The following is a 25905-nucleotide window of genomic DNA, read 5'->3' as shown; positions in this document are numbered from 1 at the left end:
CACCCGATGTGGCCTCCTCTATATTGGTGAGACAGGCCGCTTACTTGCGGAACGCTTCAGAGAACACCTCTGGGCCGCCCGAACCAACCAACCCAATCACCCCGTGGCTCAACACTTTAACTCCCCCTCCCACTCCACCGAGGACATGCAGGTCCTTGGACTCCTCCACCGGCAGAACACAACTACACGACGGCTGGAGGAGGAGCGCCTCATCTTCCGCCTGGGAACCCTCCAACCACAAGGTATGAATTCAGATTTCTCCAGCTTCCTCATTTCCCCTCCCCCCACCTTGTCTCAGTCGGTTCCCTCAACTCAGCACCGCCCTCCTAACCTGCAATCCTCTTCCTGACCTCTCCGCCCCCACCCCACTCCGGCCTATCACCCTCACCTTGACCTCCTTCCACCTATCCCACCTCCATCGCCCCTCCCCCTAGTCCCTCCTCCCTACCTTTTATCTCAGCCGGCTTGGCTCTCTCTCTCTTATTCCTGATGAAGGGCTTATGCTCGAAACGTCGAATTCTCTATTCCTGAGATGCTGCCTAACCTGCTGTGCTTTGACCAGCAACACATTTGCAGCTGTGATCTCCAGCATCTGCAGACCTCATTTTTTACCATTATCTTGGCAGAGAGATTTGCTAGTGCAATGCCAGAGGGTTTAAACTAGTGTGGCAGTGGGATGGGAACCAGAGCAATAGGTCAACAAGAAAAATACCAAGGAGCAGTCAGATACTAAGGCCAGTAAGGCTTAGAAAAGGACCAGGCAGGGAGAGGTTACTGAATATGAAGGTGCTGGTGGTCTGGGGTGGAATTGTTTTCATGTGAGGCATATGACAGGTAAGTAAAAAATGAGGTCTGCAGATGCTGGAGATCACAGCTGCAAATGTGTTGCTGGTCAAAGCACAGCAGGTTAGGCAGCATCTCAGGAATAGAGAATTCGACGTTTCGAGCATAAGCCCTTCATCAGGCAGATGAACTTTGAACTTGGATGAACACATATAACTATGATATTGTAGCCATTATAGAGACTTGGTTAAGAGAGGGACAAGACTGGCAGGTTAATATTCCAGATTAAGATGTTTCAGGTGAGATAGAGAGGAATGTAAAAAAGTGGGTGAGCTTTTGTTACCGATAAGGGAGACTATCACAGCTGGACTGAGGGAGGACACCTTGGAGGGCTTATCCATGAAGCCTTATGGATAGAACTCAGGAATAGGTAGGGGATCACCTTGATGGGATTGTACTATAGGCCTTCCAACAGCCAGCGCAATGTAGGGGAACTGATATGTGGACAGACTATGTGGGGGCTAATGCCGAGGCTTAATATTGAATGATTGGTGTAGGTGCCTGGGAACATAAGGCCACTTTGAACACATAGTCCTTTGGTCACACATTCTACCTGTGTTCACCTATCTCTACCTCACCATTCTGCCCTCTCTCCATCCAAATGCCTCCACCACCCATTTATCTGCAGCTCCCATTACACCCACCCTCAGTCCTGAAGAAGGATTACACTCAAAACATTGACTTCTCCACCTCCTGATGCTGATTGGTTTGCTATGTTCTTACAGCCTCCTGCTTGTTTACCTCTCATATGGACCTTTGGCTTCCTTCCACTCAGCTGGCCTACCATTTCTACCCCCAGGGGTAAATTCTCACAACCCAGTTGTAAGCTTCCGAGGCCTAAAGGCCTGGGTTCAAGTGTCACCTGTTCCAGATGTATGAAAAGGTTGGTTAGAAATATCAATTTCTGATTTCACCCACATTGCCTCCATAATCTCATTCATTATTCCTCTACCCTCCACCAGTCCGTGATCTTCAGTTGCCATGGAATTTAACCAATGATACGGTCTTGCAATGCAGCCTTTACCCACAGACAGCCATTAGACCTCACGTTCTGGCCAGCCCCTCAGCAGGATGATGATTTGAGAAATTCCTAAGTTTACACGGCAGTTGATGGGATACCCCTTCACTCACCACCAATATCACCCTCATCCGCACACCCCACTGCCAGCCTCCCCCGAACCCCAACTTCAGCAGACGCCAGCTGTGCTTTCCCTCTGCGCCCCCCCACATCGATAACGGAGCAGACTGAACCATGATTGGATAGAGATTGTCAATACCATCCAAAGGACTTCATTGGGAATAGGCAAGACACTGGGAGGCCTGAACAACAGCTCAGGAAGTGGCCATTCAGCCCATTGTGCTTGCATCGGTGGGAAAGAAAGGCGTGTATTTATAGCATCTTATACAACAGTATAAAAATAGAAGTTGGAGTATGCCCTGTTGTTTCTTTGCCACGATTGCAATGAGATCATAATTAATTTTCCACCTGAACTCTGAGCACTCCAAGAAGGATGTAACAATCTTAGAGAGGTTGCAAAGTTGTGTAATCAGAGATGATCGACTCAGTGATGTGGAGTGAGCTGAGCTATTTTGTGAACTAGTTTTCTCTTTGATTGGGATTTGGGCAAAGTCAACATTTGTTTCCCATTATCAATTCCTCTTGGCCTGAATAGTTTGTTTGGTCATTTAAGAGTCAACCGTATTGTTTCCAGTTTGGGGTCATGTCGTCCAGACCAGGTAGAAGATGGCAGATCCTTAGTTGTCCTTTTATAACAAAAAGTCATAGTTTCACTATGCTTAAGACTAGCTTCCCATTTTACATTTTAATGTATGCCTCATGAGCATTAAGTGGGCCTCTGACTTACTCATCCAGTGACCTAACTGCTTTATCATCAGCTTCCTTTTAACATCAAAGTTTAGGAGGTGACCTTATTCGGGCTTTTTGGATTAATAAGAGTCTACAATAGAGTGGATGGAGGAACATTATTCTCTCCAATGAGTGAGCTAGTTATCAAAGAACATTCTTTTAAAATCACTGGGCAAAGATTGAGGGCAGATGAGAAATACATTCCCTAAGCATTGTCAGGACTTGGAATGTTTTGCCTGAAAAAGTGCCGGAAGCTGATTCCACAAATAATTTGAAAGGGATTTGGAACTTACAGGATACAAAAGTGAGAGAGTGTCATGATTAGCCTTTGAAAAGAGTCAGCACGGGTTGAACCGGCCAAATGACCTCCGTCTATGTTGGAGGTTTCTTATGTTCTGCCTCCACTTTTCATTCTCGTTGTCATTCCCATAGCATCCTACCAAATAAAAAAAATCCCCCACTGCTTTTCACAATCTGAGCACATGCCAAAGTATTTTACAGGCAATGAATCATTTTGTAAAGTGCAGTCATTGTTAAATGTAGAAAATATGGCAACTGGTGTTCTTTTGGAAATGGACAGGAGGCTGCCTGTGTTTCACATATATTTGTTTTGCGTGCAATGAATTTGTCACATGTAGTAAAACCTAAAATTAATATATTTTTCTGTTTCTGGTCCAACAGATGCAGCTCAACTCCCAGCTAATACTTAACCTTGTTCAGAGACGTTCTCAAAGTCACTCACAGAGGGATGAAGAGGTATCCGAGAATCAGTAATTCTCTTTCTATCCATTAGGTGGACACAAAGCTCTCATTGCACTGTAAACCAAGACTCAGATTTTACAGATTGAAATGACTATTAATCACCAAAAAGTTATCAGTTCAGAGAAATGACATATTAAGACAGCATGCCAGTAGAGTTGCTGTTTGTGTTTGCTTAATGCCTTAAGTATTTTGAAATTCTTATATGCACTATTACTTTTTACTACATCTGTAAACGATAAACCTAACAGGATTGTAAAACCTAGTTTTAAGAATATGAGCAGCCTTCTTCATTTTAATCATCCTGCTCAGACATGTTCATGAAATGTTTGAAGTAAGTAGAACTTGAATTGGGATCTACTAAGCCGGAGACAGAGACCGTACCCCTGTCATTCCCCTAAATGATATTTTTAATCAACCAGTTCAGATATGTTATGACTCATCTCTAGGGTAAGCAGGACTTGAACCCCAGTCACCAAGCACTACCACTGCATGAGAAAAGCCATGAGAAAGCTTCAATCAACCTGTTTGTATATGTTAAAACATGCCTCTGCGGCAAGTCAGACTGGATTCTCTCAGCACTGAATCAGGGTAGGACAAATCAGAACACAAGGTCCAAATGGACTCTGCAGCTAAGTGAAACACGAATCTCTGTCTCCATTTCTAACCTCTTTCCATCCTCTATTTCTGATTTGCATTAGACTATATCAGGAGGATTGGCACAAAACAAAATTCACATAATAACTACCCTCACTTCCAGGTGTGGCCCAGATGGCAACACTCCTGTCCTTGCAGGTCAAAGGTGGAAAGTACATAGTTCCAAGCGAGGATTTAAGCTTTAAAATGCGCAGCTGATGGACGGTTGTCTTCTGATGGAACTGTCAAACCTTGACCCCTTCTGTCCTCTTAATAAAAGGAGCAATATTCCAAAGAAGAGAACTGGAGTTATCTCCCTCTCCAGCTGAAACCTGTTCCTCAATTTGCATCAGAAAGACAGATGGTGTGGTTGTCATGGCATAGTTGCTGTGGGATCTTGCTGTGCACAAAATCGGCTGCCGCTTTTATTCATTTTCTTGAGGGGCATGGGTGTGTCACTGACTAGCTGGTATTCATTATCTGTCCCTAGCGGTGGCATGGTGGCTCAGGGGTTAGCACTGCTGCCTCACAGCGCCAGTAATCCGGGTTCGATTCCAGCCTCGAGTGACCGCCTGTGTGGAGTTTGCACATTCTCCCCGTGTCTGCATGGGTTTCCTCCCACAGTCCAAAGATATGCAGGTTGTGTGGCCATGCTAAATTGCCTTGTAGTGTCCAAGGGTGTGCAGGTTAGGTGGATTGGCCATAGGAAATGCAGAGTTATAGGGAGGTGGCTTCTGGTGGGATGTTCTTTGAAGGATTGGTGTGGACTCAAATGGCCTGCTTCCACACTGTCGGGATTCTAGTTGCCACTGTCCTGCAAGAATCTATTGTAAAAGTGGCTGCAATTCAGATGTACTCCGGTGATCATGATGAATGTTATATAAACGCAAGTCTTTGCTTTTTCATTTTTTTTTCTGGATGTCGCGGATCTGTTGTAACTGACTGGACCATTTATGCCTAAGCTGACTGGTTGTGCTTGCTTTTCTCAGTTGCATTTCTGTCATACTGAAGCTGCCACTCATCAGCAAAGGAGGAAGTTGACAGTGCTGATTCTTATCGACCTAAACTGGGCAAACGTCTTCCTAACGAGGATGTTGTTGTAAAACCCAGACGGTCGGCACGTGGATATGTGGGAATGTGAGTGCAGGAATGGTCCTGAGACCCTGTTTCAATTCTCTATTTGTGCAGGAAGTTATGAAAAAAAATGTGCTGTCTGTTGACTTTCACACGCAGAGTGAAAACAAAATCTTGTGATAATTGACTGCAGTCACATTTTCCATCTGTTGGCCATTGCCTTTTCATCCTTCTAATTTGAAACAATGCTATGATTTTATAACTTAAGTACCAAAAGAAATAAGAGCCAGGATTAGATTATTTGGCCTGAGTTCAGGGAGGTATTGCCTGATGCCATGATCACTGGGCTATTAATTCAGAGAGCCAGGTTTTGTTCAGGGAACCTGTCTTCAAATCTCATCATTTATTTCAAAACTAAAAATGTGGACATGATTTGGAGATGCCAGTGTTGGACTGGGGTAGACAAACTTAAAAATCACACGACCCCAAATTATAGTCCAACAGGTTTATTTGGAAGCACTAGCTTTCGGAGTACTGCTCCACAACCACCTGATTTTGTTGGTGTTGTGTGATTTTTAAAAATGTGGCTGTGTGTTTGTGTCAACATTTTGTGATATTTACAAGGGCAAAATTTATATTTGCATCTTAATTTGCTTCTTCAAGGAATTTTTTTGTTTTACAAGAAATCAATAAATGTTTTTATTGAAGAAACCTTGTTGATATGCCTTTTTATTCTTAGTCTAATACAGAGAAGGCATACAATTGACCATGTTGGGAACCATGTCAAACAATTAACTTTGTGCTTTGAGTCATGGATTAGTGGGATTAGAGAGAGGGCACTCCTCCAAGGACGATGGAGGCATTCAGTTGAGCTGTCTGCAGTCATATCCTCTGGGGTTGATGTAATGTGCAGTTTTGTATGTCTTCTCCCTATCCCATAGCACTTCACCCAGTGTAGATGCCATCACCCCTCACTAACCCTAACTCTATAGTAATGTTATAGGTACCATCAGTGGTCCTGCTTCTTCCTATTCAATCTCCTTTTCCTCTTGGACATTGTGTGTTGTGGACATAGAATCCCTACAGTTTTGAAGTAGACCATTCAGCCCATCAAGTCCACACAACCCTCTGAAGACCAGCCCACTCCTTTCTCTGTAACCCTGCACATCCCATGGCTAATCCACCTAGCCTGCACATTCCAGGATACTATGGGCAATTTAGCATGGCCGATGCACCTAATGTGCACATCTTTGAACTATGCAAGGACACTGGAGTATACAGAGGAAGCCCACATAGACACAGGGCAAATGTTTAGGCAGCATCCAACGAGAAGTGAAATCGACATTTCAAGCAAAAGCCCTTCATCAGGAATAATTCCTGATGAAGGGCTTTTGCCCAAAACGTCGATTTCGCTGCTCGTTGGATGCTGCCTGAACTGCTGTGCTCTTCCAGCACCACTAATCCAAAATCTGGTTTCCAGCATCTGCAGTCATTATTTTTACCACAGGGCAAATGTACTGACTACAGACAGATACTCGCCCAAGGGTGGAATTGAACCCAGGAGCCTGGTACTGTGAGGTAGCAGTGCTAACCACTGAATCACCTGTGGATACCTGAAAGGAACAAGGCACAAAGGTCCAGTTTTAGTCAGAGAAGAAGGGGTGCATGATCGAATCACCTACTGAAAGGATTGTAGGATGAGGGCTAAGTAGGAAGGATAGCCAGATAGGATCATGCTGTTTTCTTCTCTGGTTTCAGGAAAGGAGGGAGTAAGTAGGGTAGCAAGAAAATTATCTTGGAAGATGCAAAATTTACATGAGTGGAGATAAGCAATAAGAAGTAGAAGATGACATTGGTGGGAGTATCTATAGGCCCCTTAACAATACCTATACAATGGGACAGTGAATAAATGAGGAGATATCAAGGGCTTATCAAAAAGGGAGCACGTTAACTGATTATCATGTAAATTCGGTTAAATGATTAGATTGCTTACAGTGTGGAAACAGGCCTTTCGGCCCAACAAGTCCACACCGACCCGCAACCCACCCATACCCCTACATTTACCCCTTACCTAACACTACGGACAATTTAGCATGGCCAATTCACCTGACCCACACTTCTTTGGACTGTGGGAGGAAATCAGAGCACCCGGAGGAAACCCACGCAGACACGGGGAGAAGATACAAACTCCACAAAGTCCGTCGCCTGAGGCGGGAATTGAACCCGGGTCTCTGGCAGCAGTGCTAACCACTGTGCCACCGTGCCACCCACTAGTGATCGAATGGATTGTCAGAAATAGTCACAAGGAAGAATTCATAGAGTATGTTTGAGAAAGCTTCCTCGAACAAGATGTTGCCAATTCAACCAGAGAACAGGCTATTTTGGATCTGGTAATGAGGCAAGCTGAATGAATGATCTCAAAGAAAGAGATCCCCTGGGTAACAATCACCGTAATGTGGTAGAATTTAGCATTTAGGCAAAAAGGCAAGGTGTGGTAGCGATTCTGTAAGAATCCAAGCAGGCTTAAAGTAGGTGAGGAAAAAAAGTACTCCAAGGTGCAGCCTGGTCCAATCTCTGAGCTGGATGCCTGTTGTGTACACACAGTGTCCTTACTGCAGCATTGCAATGCTATTTGTCAGTGTACCCACAGGTGCAGCATCGTCCTGCAGGTGGAGGTGCCTTTGGGTATTTGTGGCTGCCGCCCTGGACCATATCCTGGAAAATTGTTGCTGAGGTTGATAAGGTAACGGCCAGAGGTGTGAGCAATGAACTGGAGTCAGCAGGTGCCACCTCAGACTTTCCTGTCGGCAATTGTCACCTGGTTTCCTTGTGGTGGGTGGAAAGGGAGGAAGCTGCAGATTAATGAGGTCCATTTTGGTGTTAATGAGGCTGTTAATGAGCAACAATCCCTTTTAATAATCATCTCACTGCTGCTTAGCGAAAATCTCACTTCAGTGGTGAGAATTTAGATTGAAAATGCGGTTGGTTGATGCTGAGGCAGAGATAGGCCTCAGGACACTCCTGACACAGTTCTGCCAGATTTCTTCCTGTAGCCCACATCACTCAGGCCCCTATCAGTTTAACCCTTAACCTTTCCTCTCTGCACTGATGCTGCCTGACCTGTCTAGTATTTTCACAATTTTGGTGTTTCTTTTTTAAGTTCACATTTTTAGGATCTGCTTGATTTTACTTTTGTGATTAACTTGCCTTGCACAAAATTGCAGCCACTAAGCAATATTGTGCTGGGCTACATGTTATCATGAACATTAGCAAACAGAATAAAATGTGCAAGTCGATAACATTGCGACAATCACCACTTATCACACACTGCAATAACCAATACCCATTTGTGGATCATAACTTAGATAAAAGGTGACAAATGATAGACTCATAATACCCTAGAGAATCAAGCAAAATAAATATAGTATGGGTGAGGGAATGGAAAAAGGAAATCAGATTGTCAATTAGAGAGTACAAGAATATATTAATGGGTACCTAAAAGGGAAGTTAAAGTCATAAATAAACAAATAGTCAAAGATCTGTCGGAGGACGGGGAGGTAAACTTCTGTTGAAGGTACGAGGTCAGTCTGAGTGCTAAAAGAATATTTTTACAGCTCTCCTCACTGAAGAGAATTCTACGAATGTGGTAGAAAACAAAACTTAAAATGTATGAGGAGGTATGAAAGCTGGCAACACTTAAAATAAAAAATTCCAGATAAAACTCATGGCAGATGAGAGTGGAAGAGACAAAAAAGGTTAGAGACAAATGTCCTGAAGAAGGGTTACACCTGAAACATCAACTTCTCCACCTCCTGATGTTTCCTGGCATGCTGTGTTCTTCCAACTTCCTGCCTGTCTATTATAGATGAGAGAGGAAAGCAAGAGTGAGGTTAAAGCATTCTGTGATCCCATGCTTCCAATATTCCCCAGGTACGGGAGGGATGTGAGGGGATGGCTAGTATTACACCACTGCTCGAAAGGTGAGAGAATAATCAACTTAATGTAACAGCTGTGGAGAGGCTTCTCAGACTTTTAGGGAATTTATTCAAGCATTAGTCTGAGACAACATCAACCAACCAATTTTTCAAATGACACTCAATGTTAATAAGCTGAAGCAAATGTGTTTGATGAAACAAAAACAGATATAGGTGAAGAAACTCAGCAGGTCTGACAGCATCTGCAGAGGGAAAGCAGAGTCAAGACTTCCAGTACAGTGACCTTTCTTCAGACCGAACCCTTCTTCTGAAGAAGTCAGGTAGTGACGAAGGCATTTGGTATACTTGTCTTTATTGGTCAATGTATTGAGTATAAGAATTGGGAGGCCACGTTGCAGCTCTACAGGACATTAGTTAGGCCACTTTAAAATACTGCATTTGATGCTGGTCTCCCTGCTATGGGAATGATGTTGTGAAAGTTGAAAGGGTTCAGAAAAAATTTGCAAGGATGTTACCAGGGTTGAAGGGTTTGAGCGAGAGGGAGAGGCTGAATAGGCTGGGTTTGTTTTCCCTGGAGCATCGGAGGATGAGGGGTGATACTATAGAAGTTTATAAAATCATGAGGGGCATGGATACAGTAAATAGGCAAGGTCTTTCTCCTAGGGTAGAGGAGTCCAAAACTAGGCTGAGGGTGAGAGGGGAAAGATTTAAAAGGGATGAAACAGTACTGTTTTCACACAAAGGGTGGTGCGTGTATGGAATGAGCTGCCAGAGCAATTGGTAGAGGCTGGCACTATTACAGCATTTAAAAGGCATCTGGATAAGTATATGAATAGGTAAGATTTAGATGGATATGGACCAAATGCTGGATAATAGGACGAGGTTAATGTAGAATATCTGGTTGACATGGACGAGTTGGAGCGAAAGGTCTGTTTCCTTGCTGTACATTTATATGAATCTATGACACCAGACCCAATACCTGAAGCATTAACTCTGCTTACTCTCCACAGATGCTGCCAGATCTGCTGAGTTTCTCCAGCTATTTCCGTGTTTGTTTCAAATTTGCAGCATCTACAGATTTTTGTTTCTTGTTGTGTTTGATGAAGTTAGATAATAAAAGAGGCTGCCAAATGCACAGCTGTTGATGTGTACATTGGAAAAAGTATTTGACAAGGTAACACAATTGATTTTTAAGAAAGAGTTGAGCCTGAGAGATTCAGGGCAGTGATAGTGTATACACTATTAGTCAAGTGACATAAAGCAGACAGAACTGGTGAATAGCTGTTTCTTCGATTATGGGGTCAGTAATAGTACTGCTACCAGATGTGACATATATTTATGATCTGTATTTGGATTTACTGGGTAAAAGTTTAATGCCTGTAATCAAAATGAAATGTGGTAAACCAAGAAGATGATACTAACTGCCTTTTAAAAGACAGACTGATGAGATGAGGAGTGACAAGACAGACGAAATTTACCAAAGAGGGCTATAACATGTTACAATTTGATAGAACGAATATGGAAAGAGATCAATTACACCTTTTTCAAAAATGGGGTGAAAGGAATTCCTATCGCTGAATCTTTTACAGTGTCGGACTTATTAAGAAGGCTGTCACAAAAGCATATGCAATCTGGATGTAGGCTTGCTCGTTGAGCTGGAAGGTTCATTTTCAGACATTTCGTCATCATGCTAGATAACATCTTCAGTGAGCCTCTGGATGAAGCATTGCTGATGATTCTTGCTTTCTATTTATATGTTTGGGTTGGTGATGTCATTTCCTGTGGTGATGTCATTTCCTGTTCTTTTTCTCAGGGTTGGTAAATCAGGTCAAAGTCAATGTGTTTGTTGATAGAGTTCCAGTTGGAATGCCATGTTTCGAGGAATTCTTGTGCGTGTCTCTGCTTCGCTTGTCCTAGGATGGATGTGTTGTCCCAGCAACCATCAGCAATGCTTCGTCTGGAGACTCATCAAAGATATTACCTAGTATAGTGACAAAATGCCTGAAAATGTGCCTTCCAGTTCAGCGAGCAAAACTTACATCAGAACCTCCACCTGAGCTACAAATCTTCTCAAAACTCGCTAGCATATGCAATCCCTCGCTCTAGTAATCAGGTTAGGATACAGAGGCAAAAAAGGTTATACTAACCTTAATGAAATTCTGGTTGGCTCCAAGTGGAGTATAATGCACATAAACAAGGTCCTGGAGAAAGTGCATGAAGATTTTGTTGAATGGTACTGGGGATCAGGGAACTCCATGCATGGAAAGAATCTAAAGTAAGGACATCACCTATTAAGCCAATTTGAACAATGAAGATTCTTCTAAAGCTAGAAAAAACATCCTTAATAGGTTATTATTTCCTTCACCATGTGAAGGTACTAAAACTGTAGCATAACCAGTGAGTTGTGCAATAGCAGAATAATCAATTAATTTGCACTGAATGTTTGTTAAGACGGCTCCTCACATTGGCAACTTTGGACATTTTCGGTGACTTGAAGTATCTGAATCATTTTCATTTTCATATTAAGTATATTCCATGTTGGCATCATCCACATACATGATATGGGGTGAAAGGAATTCCTATCGCTGAATCTTTTACAGTGTCAGGACATATTAAGAAGGCTGTCACAAAAGCATATGCAATCTGGATGTAGGCTTGCTCATTGAGCTGGAAGGTTCATTTTCAGACATTTCGTCACCATGCTAGATAAATATAATTTTTCACAGTTGGTCCACTCACTCAGTGTGTCTAAACCATTTTTCAGACAATACACTCTTCTGCAGTTTTAAGCAAATTGTAGCATGACCTGCAGACTAACTTACCACCCAAATCTGTACTGTTGCTTAAGTCACATATAAAAACAATGAGCATGAATGGATTCAACGTGGAATGGGGTAATGGTTCTGAAGGGGTTAAATGTGTTTGTTATTACGCCCCAACCAATTGATGATTGTATCACAGTCAACAGGTAAAGACTTAGTTCTACATTAGACTTGACAGGAAACAGTTATTCTGTACAGCTCCTCAGAGTCCTAGTAATTATGCCTGATTTATACTGATTGCAATGCGTAAGGAAACTCCTTTGCTAAAAGTAAGAAAAGTTCCTCTTTTGTAAGAATGCTACATTGGCGTATCTTTTCTCACTAAACCCTGGACAAAGTATAGGCAAAGAGGAAGTAATGACAGTGGAGTATTGTAAACAACTCTTACTGTGAACTGCATACTGGCTGAGTGACAATTACCACAAGACGCCTGTTGTAGCACTCAGGGTAATACCACATGTGACCTTGTATACATGTAAACAAATAAATTAGGAACGGGAGAAAGTCAGCCTAGTCTGCTTTGCCATTTATTAGAATCACGTCATAAGACCATAAGATGGAGCAGAAGTTGGGCCATTCAGCTCATTGACTCTGCTCTGCCATTCAAACATGGCTGATAAGTTTCTCATCCCCACTCTCCCACTTTCTCCCAGTAACCCTTGATTCCCTGATATTAAGAACCTATCTGTCTTAATCTTAAACTCACTGACCTGGCCTCGACAGCCTTCTGTGGCAGTGAATTCCATTGACTCACCACTCTCTGGCTGAAGATAACTAAGTCTGATCCTGTTGTGGCCTCAAATCCATTTTCCAGTTTACTCCTGATAATATTTGACTCCCTTGTAGGCCAAGAATCTATTATATCCTTTATAATATTCAAAGACCTGGCCCACAGTACTCTCTGGCAGAGTTCCAAAGACACAACCCTGAGGAAGTATTCTTCCTCATCTTAAATAAGAGACTAAATAAGTAGCTAGCCTTCTATTGACCACCACCCTCAATGTTAGATTGAAGTGAATTCCCAAGCACAATGTTAACTAGATCGCTCCCATACATTCTGTTTGCAGGTACCATGTCATTAGAGACATGCTAATCCATGGTTCTTTGGCAAAGAACTGTAATGGTTTGTTACTACCTTCAGCAGGAGGCTGACCATAAATCTCTCCTAACAGACCTTCAGATCATAAGAAATGGGAGCAGAATCAGGCCATTCAGTCCATCAGGTCTGCTCAGACATTAGATCATGGCCAATTTGCTTCTCATCCCCATTTTTCTGCCTTCCCTCTGTAACCTTTGATCCCCCTGTTAACCAAGAACCTCAGATACCTCTGTCTTAAATACACTCTATGGCTTGACCTTCACAGTCTATGTAGCAATGAGTTCCAAAGATTCACCTCCTCTGGCTGAAGAAATTCGTCCTCATCTTAGTCCTAAAGAGTCTTCCCTTCATTCCAAAGTCCTAGTCTCTCCTAGTAGTAGAAGCATCTTCTCCACATCTACTCTGTCCACGCATCTCAGTATTCTGTAGGTTTCAATGAGATTCCACCCTCATTCTTCTCAATGCCATTGAGAATAGACACAGAGTCCTCAACCACGCCTCATGTGACAAGCCTTTCATTCCAGAGATTATCCTTGCAACCTCCTCTGGACTCCTTCCAAGGCCAGCACATCCTTCCTTAGGTACAGAGCCCAAAACTACTCACAATGTTTCAACTGTGGTCTGACCAGAGCCTTATACAACCACCCTACCAGCTGCCATTGGTGAAGCTTGGAAGGATTTACAAGTTGATGTTCAGCATGGTGAGCAGCATTAAGAACATTCCTGCTTTGGCTATCAAATTCTAGAATCTGGAATTTCTGGTTCCATGGCAAATAAATGCCCCACTGTCTCATTAAAAGCTTACCTCACCCATTGAGTGAATTATTGAAAAAAAACTCTATTGTGTTCACAAAAGATAACCTTTTTAAGAAGCCATGTTGATTACCTTTTCGACCGTTATAAAAGGATTTTCCAATGACTAATGTGCGGCTGGTGTTTTCATAGTTCACTGGCTCTCACTTTCGCCCTTTCTAAAAACAGGAACTGCACAAGTGATCGCCCAACCTCAGAAATGTCCCCAGTGCTAATAAGGAAACATACAAATGGCTTACAGGCCTGATTGACTTTGGGTGTATGTCGTCTGGAGTTGAAGGGTTGTCTATTTTAACCTTTCCTATTATATCTATTCACGGCTATTTTAATATTTATAAATATTCTACAGCTGAATGTGATCATCATTCATATAATCAAAACTGTAAAGAACTGAACTTAGATGAGCAGAGAGATCCTTGAAAGTTGCTACCCAGGTTAACAAGGCTGTTAAGAAGGCATACAGTGTTTTAGCTTTTATTAATAGAGGGATCAAGTTCTGGAACCATGAGGTTATGCTACAGCTGTACAAACCTCTCGTGCGGCTGCACTTGGAGTATAGTGTATAGTTCTGGTCTCTGCATTATAAGAAGGATGTGGAAGCTTTGGAAAGGGTGCAGAGGAGATTTACTAGGATGTTGCCTGGTAGGGAGGGAAGGTCTTACAAGGAAAGGCTGAGGGACTTGAGGCTGTTTTCGTTAGAGAGAAGAAGATTGAGAGGTGACTTAATAGTGACATATAAGATAATCAGAGGGTTAGATAGGGTGGACAGGGAGAGCCTTTTTCCAAGAATGGTGACGGGCGAGCAAGAGGGGGCATAGCTTTAAATTGAGGGGTGATAGATGTAGGACAGATGGCAGAGGTAGTTTCTTTACTCAGAGAGTGGTAAGGGTATGGAACGCTTTGCCTGCAACGGTAATAGATTCGCCAACTTTAAGTACATTTAAGTCGTCATTGGACAAGCATATGGACGTACATCGAATAGTATAGGTTAGATGGGCTTCAGATTGGTATGACAGGTCGGTGCAACATCGAGGGGCCGAAGGGCCTGTACTGCGCTGTAATGTTCTATGTTCTATGAATGAGACCATTCAGTGAGACATGCCTGCGCAAGAACTTTGAACAAAGAATCCAAGCAGCTCCAATTTCTTACTCTTTCCCTTCGCCCTGAATTTTCTTCACAACATCTCCAAACTTTCCTCTGAGTGTTGCCAATGAACCTAGTTCTACCATCCTTTTGGAGTACACATTCCAGATCATATGAACTGAAATGTATTAGCAAGTTAAATAGCTACTTTGGTCACCCACATATTTTTATTCTCCAGTGTGGTCTGCTGTGACCAAAATTTACATCATTTGTAAAGTGTCTTGCGCTTTAATCCAATTTGTCAGTACTCATTTCTTATCAGCTACGATGGTGTTGATATCTGAGAATGGTTCTGATGAGGAAAGAGAGCCAAACGAAACTTGATGCTGTATGGTCTGGGTTGGAGTTGACCAAGGGGTGCAAGTCTGGTCTTCTCTAATTTAAGGCCCAGTTTGTCTAGGAGTCCTATAGTATTCATCTATGTCATTGACCTTATTGGCTTTACTCTGCCATCAATCTGGGAGAAAGTGAGGACTGCAGATGTTGGAGTGTCAGAGTCAAAAGGTGTGTGCTGGAAAATCACAGCAGGTCAGGCAACATCCGAGGAGCAAGAGAATTGACGCTTCAGACATAAGAACTTGATCCGGAATCTACCACTGATCTGGACATAGGTATGATGAAGCAATTCCAACTCTTTATTTGTAACTGAAGACAATGCTACAACATAATCTAATGCAACATGTTACTTCTTTAGCAGTCTCTCTTTCAGAATCTCTAACTAAATCCTCTGCTGTTGCCCTGAGTGCACTCAACTGTTTGACATTAACCCTTTCACTAAAGAGCAAGAGAAGCTCAGAGACCAAGTTGTCCAATTTCCATTAGTCGTAACTGGGACATACAATACCCACATGAGTGCAACAATGGTTGGAGACAAAGCTTTGAAAAAAACTCAAAAGAGAGAAAGCATTTGGTTTTGATTTTATTGTCGTGTGTAAGCTACAGTAAGAGTAAAATAAAATACAATGCAAAGCATTCACTTGTCAAATGGCACCATTTTGAATAATTTAAGAAAAAGGGACAAAAGAAAAGTACAACTTGAAGAGAGTCCATCAGTCCTGAGCCAGTTTGTCACTGTCAACAACGCCTGTACTGCCATCCCCCTACCACCGCTTTGTTGCTGTCCACACTGGATCCAACCATCAACATCGCTATTCTGTGTAACTGTCATTAATGAAAATCTCTGAAGGCCAATATCACAATGTAGAATGATTGAAACAATCCACATGAAACAAACCACATACCACATCAGACCAGATGAAGCTGAAAAACTTTGGTCTTCAATGAGTAAATGGCTACTACCATTATGAATAATATGTCTTCTGCTTAAACAAGAAAGTACTGCAACCGTATACAAACATAAGAATTAGAACTAGAAACAAAATTAGGCCACTTGAGTACGTTTCACCATTCATTGAGGTCATGGCTAATCTGATAACTCCACTTTCCCATCTGTCCCTGATAACCTTCCACCCATTTGCTTATTAAGAATCTCCAACATCTACCTTAAAACTATGCAAGGATTCTACTTCCACTATCTTGTAGAAGAGGGTGAAAGTGATGCCTTTGAAATCAAGACAACATTTGACAGAATGTGGCCTCAAGGAGCCTGAGTAAAAATTGAGTTAGCGAGAATCAATGTTGAAATTTGATTGGAGTCATACTTAGCACAAAAGAAAATGACTGTGGTTATTGGAGGTCAATCATCTCAGTTCCATCTCATGTCTACAGGAGTTTCTAAACAGAGATATTTTGCTTAATGATCTGTTCAGAGATGTCATTACATGTCTCTGGAGAAAGTTGTTTTGCTCAGAGGAAAGGACACCATCTCTGTAGCACAAAGCTTTTGAGCTCCTCAGGGATGTGTCTTAGCCCCAACCATCTCCAGCTGCTTTATCAATGATTTTCACTGTCACAATGTTTGCTGATGATTGCACATAGTTCAGCACTATTCCCAACTCCTCGGATATTGAAACAGCCTACATTAAAATGTGAACAATATCCAGTTTGGGCTGACAAATGGTCAAATAGCATAGCTAGGTCCCCACTATAATTCATGTCGGGAATTCTCAACATCAAGACGTGTTGTTGCAATAAAGTTACTGGCATCTAATGGGGTTGTTATGGAAGGGGGCAGAGATAGACTCAGATTGGATGGACCTTGGGTTGACAGGGAGAGCCACCAGGCAGGGGAGGCTGATGTTCACTTATGTGAGAAGACAGAGCCTGGAATACACTGTCTGAGGAGTGACTCGCTATTGCTTTCTATTGTCTGCTAATCAGAAGTCTACAATAGAAACAAAAGACTGGTAAAGAAGTAATATATTGCATTAGCTTGTTCTGTAGTATTGTCTTCAGTTCCAAATAAAGAGTTGGTATTACTTCATCATACCTATGTCCAGATTAGTGTGGAATCCTGATCAAGGGGCTATGCCTGAAACATCAAATCTCCTGCTCCTCAGGTCTGCCTGACTTGTGACCACAGCTGAAGTGGGTAGGTCAAATGGTTCATTCTAGAACTGTAATTTGAACAAAGAGAGAATATTCAAAGGATCTCTGCAAAGTGTTCAACAAAGTTCCATACAGTAGATTGGTTTAGGAAGGTAAGATGGGAAAGGAATGCCATCCGAGAGAGTTCCAAACGCAAACAACTGTACTTTCTGCAAGAATGTTTCAGAAAACAGGTACTGACAAACACATAAATAGAAAGCAGGAGACAACAGCTTTGCTTCACTTGGACGTCACCACTGATGATATTACCTAGCCAGGTAATGAAACATCTAGATATCAAACCTACAGCTCAGCGAGCAAACCTACACCCTAAACCTCAACCTGAGCTACAAACCTTCACGAACCTTGCAAGGTTAGATCACGTGGGATCCAGGGGTAGGTGACAAACTGGGTACAAAATTGGCTTGGATGTAGGAGTCAGAGGGTGGTAGCAGAGGGTTGCTTTTTGGACTGGAAGCCTGTGACCAGCGATGTAACACAGGATTAGTGCTGGGTCCATTGCTTTTCATCATTTATATAAATGATTTAGATGTGAATCTGGGAGGAATGGTTAGCAAGTTTACAGATGACACCAAGATAGATGGTGTAGTGGACAGAGAAGAAAATTATCTGATGGCATCTCAATCAGTTGGGTCTATGGGCTGAGGAGTGGCAGATGGGGTTTTGAGTGGTGACCTTATAGAGGTTTACAAAATCATGAGGGGCATGAATAGGGAGATGAGTTAAGGTCTTTTTCCTAAGGTGGGGGAATTCAAAATTAGAGGGCATTGATTTAAGGTGGGAGGGGAAAAATTTAAAAAGGACCTGACGGGTAACATTTTCATGCAGAGGATGATGCAATTTGCCAGAGGAAGTGGTGGAGGCTGGTACAATTAGAATATTTAAAAGGCATCTGGTTAGGTAAATGAAAGGAAGGATTTAGAGGGGTATGGGCCAAATGCTTGCAAATGGGATGAGATCAGATTGCCAGTAGAAGTGATTGAGGCTGGTACAATACCAACATTTAAAAGGCATTTGGACAAACACATGGATAGGAAAGGTTTAGAAGGATATGGGCCAAGTGCAGGGAAATGAGGTTAGCATGGACAGACATTTTGGTCAGCATGGACTAGTTTGGGCCAAAGGGCCTGTCTCCATACTATAGGATTCTATGAGTCTATAGCTGTATTGGATTCCTGTCCCTGTGCATAAAGTGTCCTGCAAGCAGTGTAACAGTGAAAGGTGCCCAAAATTAAGCATTGAATTGGTCACTAGATGGGTTGGGGATATGGTGAGACTTGTGCATATCTGATGCCATTGGGCAAGGGTACATACTGTAGCAGCCAGTGGAACACACCCTGACATGGTTGGAGCCAGCTGTCCAAGATGGGGCCCTGGAGGAGCAAGCTGTCAGCTGAAGCCACTAGGTACCCTCTCTGACGCTCATGTTGGGCACTGTCACTGTCTCGCCTCTCTCTGCCACATGGGAGAAATATGAATGAAGGAAATTAGGAGCTAATGAGATATAAATGCATTCAAGTATAACTCTGCCTTACTCTAGTGAGATTCTTGCTTTGCTGTTCAAGCCTTGGCTGGGAAATTGGACATTTACTCTCTTCACTTTTCTGATGACGCCATGTTTTCCCAACTTATTCACCGTTGCTCATGTTTTTCAGGAGCTAGGAAAAATTCAGCCAAAATTGTGGGAATGGGAAGTGAATCATTGCTGGTGATTTCAGGATATGTCTGGTTAAATAGGCCTGAATCAGAAAAGGATAATTCCAATCTGTTGTCCGTTCAGACGCTTAACAGAGAACCTGTGAAAGGTTATGTGCTTATGACAACCCTTCCATTCTGTGCTGTCTCCATCCCTTTTCCAGGCTTATTGATCCATTATGCAACCTTCATTGTTGTCAATGCAGAAATCTTGATTGCAAATTTCTTCTTTAAAATTCCAGTCAAACAAATTTTGAAGGGACAAATCACAGGGGCTGATAGTTCCTGGCATTTCAGCACTTTAAAAACATTGTGGGTAATAAGTAGGCCAAGTCAGCTGTTTATTATCAGAAATGAATCTCAGAAATCCGATTTTTTTTTTCAATTAAAGCTACCAGAAGTTAGTTTCTGCTGCTGAGAACAGGAAATAAAACAGCTTTTATTCTTCTTTCACAGAAGAATTCAGCTAGCCTGTTGACTGCTTAAAAAATATGTACTTTACATCTGAAGCAACTTGGTTCTGTAAAGTTAAATGGTTTGAGTTAACCAGCTTATCCCCCAGCATTCACCATCAAAAAGACCGGTTGTTATTGAATTGTTTCATGGGGTCCAGTCAACTGTGCTGATTTGCTGGCACCAGCTGTACCCATACCTGGTGGTGTTTGCATCTGCATAGTGCAGTCAGGTTTCAGAGAAACTACGGAAACGCTAACTTGGTGTCCTGTTCTTGTGCATGTTTATTTGGAGTTTAAAGTACAGATTTAGCACACTAATCTTTGTCAAAACTGAAGTAGATTTAAAATAGTTGGCAAATCACAAGAATTCTTAGTTCTCACTGTCATTCATGCACTTAATTCCCAATACAAATTATTTCTAATTATTACTTTTAATTATTTTAACATTCTTTAATTCTCCAATAGCTGTGTTTCTTGTGATGAGTTGTGCTTCAGGCCAGCTCACCATTCAATATCATTATGGCTGGTCATTCAACTCATCATCCAGTTCCTGTTTTTTTTTCTTTTTTTCCATCGATCCCTTTAGCCATAAGAACTATTTCTAATGCCTTTTTGAAAACATCCAACATTTTGCCCTCAACTACCATCAGTGGCAAAGACTTCCACTGGCTTTTCACTCTTTGGGTAAAGAAATTGCTCTGAATCTCAGTCCTAAATGGCCACGCTGTATCCTTAGAATATGACCCCTGGTTCTATATTCACTTGGCATTGGGAATATCCTTCATACAATCACCCTATCGAATACTGTTAAAATGTTTTAGGTTTCTGTGAGATGCGCCCTCATTCTTCCAAATTCTAGTGAATATAGCAGCTCCGTTTCTTCATAGGTTTGTCGTAGAGTCATGGAGTTATACAGCATGGAAACAGACCCTTTGGTCCAACTGATCCATGCCAACCAGCTATCCCAAACTTGTCTATCGTCCCAATTGCCAGCATTTGGCCAATATCCCTTCAAAGCTGAAAAATGTGCTGCTGGAAAAGCGCAGCAGGTCAGGCAACATTCAAAGACCATGAGAATCGACATTTCGGGCATGAGCCCTTCTTCAGGAATTCCTGAAGAAGGGCTCATGCCCGAAACATCGATTCTCATGGTCTTTGAATGCTGCCTGACCTGCTGTGCTTTTCCAGCAACACATTTTTCAACTCTGATCTCCAGCATCTGCAGTCCTCACTTTCTCCTACAATATCCCTTCAAACCTTTCTTATTCATGTATCCATCCAGCTGCTTTTTTTTAGATTACTTAGATTAGATTAGATTACTTACAGCGTGGAAACAGGCCCTTCGGCCCAACAAGTCCACACTGACCCGCTGAAGCGTAACCCACCCATTCCCGTACATTTACCCCTTTTACCTAACACTAAGGGCAATTTAGCATGGCCAATTCACCTGGCGTGCTCATCTTTGGACTGTGGGAGGAAACCAGAGCACCCGGAGGAAACCCATGCAGACACGGGGAGAATGTGCAAACTCCACACAGTCAGTTGCCTGAGTCAGGAATTGAACCCAGGTCTCTGGCGCTGTGAGGCAGCAGTGCTAACCACTGTGTCACCGTGCCACCCATGCTTTCTAAATGTTGTAATTGTACCTCCCGCCACCATCTCCTCTGGCAGTTCATTCTGTACACGCACCACCGTCTGCATGAAAAGGTTGTTCTGCAGGTTCCTTTTAAATCTTTCCCTCTCACTTTAAACCAATGCCCTCTAATTTTGGACTCCCCTACCCTGAGAGAAATAAAACCTTGTCTATTTACCCTATCCATGCCCGGTCATGATTTTATAAACCTTTGTAAGCTCACCCCTCAGCATCCGATACTCCAGGGAAAATAGCCCCAGCCTATTCAGCCTCGCCCTATAGCTCAAACACTCCAATCCCAGCAACATGCTTGTAAATCTTTTCTGAACTATTTCAAGTTTAAGAGCATTTTTCCTATAGCAGAGTGACCAGAATCGAACACAGCATTCCAAAAGTGACAATCCATTTATTGCATGTTCATAACCAAATACAAGTTATACTGATACGTCAGACATTATTATAGAAACTAAGAGGATTTGATTTGATTTCATTTCATATGATTTATTATTGTAATGTGCTGAGATACAGTGAAAAGTATTGTTTTGCATGCTAATCAGACAAACCATACCTTACATAAGAACATCAAGATAGTAGAACAGAATGCAGAATGTAGTATTGCAGCTACAGAGAAGACGCACAATAAGATCAACTCTAATTATGAAGGGCCCATTCATAAGTCTGATAACAGCAGGGAAGAAGCTGTTCTTAAATCTGTTGGTATGCATTTTCAAACATTTGTATCTTCTGCCCGAAGGTAAAGGGTGGAAGAGAGTTTAACTGGGGTGGGAGTGGGCTTTGTTGAAGTTGGCTGCTTTCCTGAGGCATAGATAGAGTTTATAGTGTGTTGCTGGAAAAGCACAGCAAGTCAGGCAGCATCTGAGAAGCAGGAAAATTGACGTTTCGGGCCGGAGCCCTTCATCAGGAATGAGTTCCATATAAGTACATCAGAATGCAGAATGCAGTATTGCAGCTACAGAGAAAATGCACAGTAAGATCAACTCTAATATATGAAGGGTCCATACTCACTGATGTACTCACTGTCTCCAAAGACATACAGTCAATGGAAGGAAGACTAGTTTATGTGATGGACTGGGCTGTGAGCCCAACTCTCTGTAATTTCTTGGGCAGAGCGGTGGCCCTACCAAGTTGTGATACATTCCCAAATAGAATGCTTTCCAGGTGCATCTATAAAAATTGTTAAGAGTCATTGTGGACATGCTGAATTTTCTTATTGTTCTGAGGAGATAGAGGCATTGGTGTGCTTTCTTGACCAAGATCGATCATTGGAGAAATTTGGTTGGGGTGCTCCTGGTGGTCATCGTGGTGCCAGGATATATCATTAGGGGCACTTGCAGGAAAGGTTCCAGAGAAATCATTGCAAATGATAATCTCACATCTTAGACTGACATAAAAGGTTTCACACAGAAATTCGATTTACCTACCTGACGCACAGCAATGCTACACAAAGCCACAATCGTTGACCCAGATACTGTGAAATTCACCAATCAGGTGACATTGAACAACTCTGTGATGTTAATTTCCTGGACAGCTCTCACTTTCACACTTTTAAAGCTCATTCAGAGATCTGCTGGTCGCAATCAAAAATTTCCAATTTTGCAATGCTGTTAAAATGTTCAAATCTCTGTATCATGTGGCCCTAATTATCTTTCTAATCTTCTTCAGCTCTAAAACCTGCTGAGATCTCTATATTCTTCAAATTCCAGCTTCTTGTGTGTTCTCAATTCTATCATTCCATCACAACACATGCATCTTCAGTTGTCCAGCCCTCAACTCTGAAATTCCTCCTTAAACCTCTCCCATTGTCTTTCATTAAGATGGGTCTTCACATTTACTTCTCTGTTTAATATTCTGGCACTTGCCTCTCCTATATCTTCAAGGAGAGCTGGCCACATAATGATAATGACATGATACTAGTCCTCTGAGGACAAGGGCTCAAATCCCATTCTGAACTGCTGCTGGACTTTGAATTCAACTAGTAAAATGTGGAATTATAAACTGGTCTCAGCATTGAGGATGAATCTATCGCCAATTGCTGTAAAACCCATTTAGTTGTCTCATGTCCTTTAGAGAAGAAAATCTGCTGTCCTTACCTGGTTTCGCATCCAAGTGACTCCAGTCCCATAGCAACATGGAGCATAGCAACTACCCTCTGGAACGGCCTAGCAATGTCATTCAGTTCAAGAGCAAAGAGAGTGGACAACAAATGCTGATCTTGCCTGTGACACCACATCCCATGGAAAATAAAAATAAGTTGCTCGGTGACACTTTTGGGAGCTTTCACTGTTATTTGGATGTAAACAAGTGTTGTTGTCACTCTTGCAATGCTGTGAGAAACTAAATGAGGAAGATTACCATCCAGATCCTTCATTCAGCAATTTGGTACATGAGTGGGTACCACATTCACCAATTTTGGTGAAAATCCATCTGTTAGTTTGGAGGTATGTGGAAATCAAAGGAGATGAAGTTTGAGGGTGTCTAAAATACTCTGAACTCTTAACAAGTTAGATATGATGTTGTTCCAAAGAGAATTACGAACAGAAGTTGCTGCTAGAAATATGCTGAGAAATGATAGATAGAATGCTGAAATTTCCCATTTAAGTCCATAAGACCATAATAGGAGTAGCAATAGGTCATTCAGCCCCTTGAGCCTGCTCCACCTTTCAATAGGATCATGGATATTCCAACACTCCTCACATGCAGTTTTCCAGCCTTTCCCCATTACCCTTACAGATAAAGAATCTATCTCAGTTTAGATAAACTCAAGGACTCCACCCCCACAGCTTTCTGTGGCAAGGAGTTTCACAGACTCACAAACTTCTGAGATAAGAAATTCCTCAACATCTCATTGTTAAATTGGCACTCCTTTATTCTGAGACTGTGCCCTCTGGTTGTAGAATGCTGCTAGACTAGACCGCTCAAAACATTCTTAAGCAGGCAGCCCAAACCATAGCTTTGTAATTTGTTTCAGTAAGTGTACAGTGAGAATTACTCTCAGTAAGTTAGCTAGGTTATCTACCAGGTGTTAAAACAGACAGAAATGTATTCACAAAATTATGGAATGAAACACAAACAACAGAATTACGAACGCCTACAGAATTCAGACTATCCAAATTAGACTTAATTGTGCTGTTCCAAATAAGCACAACAATTCCAATAAACAAACCCCTTAAACATAGAGCAAAGAAATTAAACAAACGCTTACAGGCCAAAGTTAGAAGGGCAGAACAAAAGAGAGTTTAGTAGCCTGTTTCCACACAGCTCCACTACTGAACTCTCTAACTAAAATTCTGAACTGAATTGCTCAGCTGGAGAACTGGCCACGACCCCTTGACTTAAACAGGTTACTTCTAAAAACATAAAAGCTGTGGCCAAAAATCTCATCCGTTTACTTATAAACAAATAGGCCTCTCAATACCCTTCTATCTTTGTACCAAATGAGTCAATTTGGAGCCCGGCCTGTTTACGACCCTTCTGAAAAAACCCAAGGAAACAGCATCCTTGAGAAAAGGAACAGCATTTAGAAAAAAGGACCCACTTTATGACACCATCCAATGAGGACCAACATCCTGTCAGCATTTACATTGTCAAGCCCTTTAGGAATCCTACATGTTTCAATGAAATCACCTTTCATTCTTCTAAACTGCATTGAGTATAGTCCCTTTGTTCATAAGGCAATCCCTATATACCAGGCATCATTCCAATGAACCTTCTCTGAAATACCTCCATTGAAATGACATGTTTTCACAAATAAGAGATCCAAAACTGCTCACAGTACTCTAGATATAAGCTTATCAGCACCTTGCATAGTTTCAATAAGGTTTCCTTACTTGTATAGTCCAAAGTCTTTGAAATAAGGGCTAACATTCCATTGACCTTCTTGATTACCTGCTGCGCTTAAGTGCCAACATTCAGTGTTTACATTAGAACTAACTTTATTGCTGCATGTAGTCACACAGAGCATTGGAAAATGAGCACTATGAAAAGTTTACAAGTCACGACTTATGGTGCCATCTTAGATACCAAAGTACCCAGGTACAGAAACTGAAGTACAAATTATTAGGGAAAAGTATTCAAAAAATAAAAAAAATGAAAAGTCCAGCAATAAATTATAAAAGCAGAGAAATAAGAGTTCAGAATAACAGTCCTTCTAACCCATGTACATATTTCATGTACAAGTACCCCCAAGCCCCTTTGTGTTGTAACTTTCTGCAGTTTTACTCCATTTAAATACTATTCTGTTCTTTGTTCTCCCTTCCTAAATGGATATAGTCATCTATAGGTTCAGTACCTATCAGTAAAATTATCATCAGTCCAAACGCATATTAAAATGGATGGAAATCTCCATTTAATTGAACATAAGTGAAGCTACATCTCCTTCTCAGTGAGACCACTGTGGTCGGACTAGAAGATCTTCTGGAAAAATGCTCAATATATTTTGTGGCTGAACTCCTAAAGCGAAGTCAACATTCCCTCAACACAATTGTTCCCGCTGTTTCCAGAATTTCTCCCCTTGTGTGTGAAGCGTTTCAAACTCTTTCCTGAAATATTTGATCTGGTGGCTCTTAAGGAAAACCTCCCTTCTAATCACAATATCGATATGA

The sequence above is a fragment of the Hemiscyllium ocellatum genome, chromosome 6 (genome assembly GCF_020745735.1).
Source record: "Hemiscyllium ocellatum isolate sHemOce1 chromosome 6, sHemOce1.pat.X.cur, whole genome shotgun sequence".
In the NCBI taxonomy this organism is placed as follows: Eukaryota; Metazoa; Chordata; class Chondrichthyes; order Orectolobiformes; family Hemiscylliidae; genus Hemiscyllium; species Hemiscyllium ocellatum.
Note: the sequence above shows the minus strand (reverse complement) of the source record.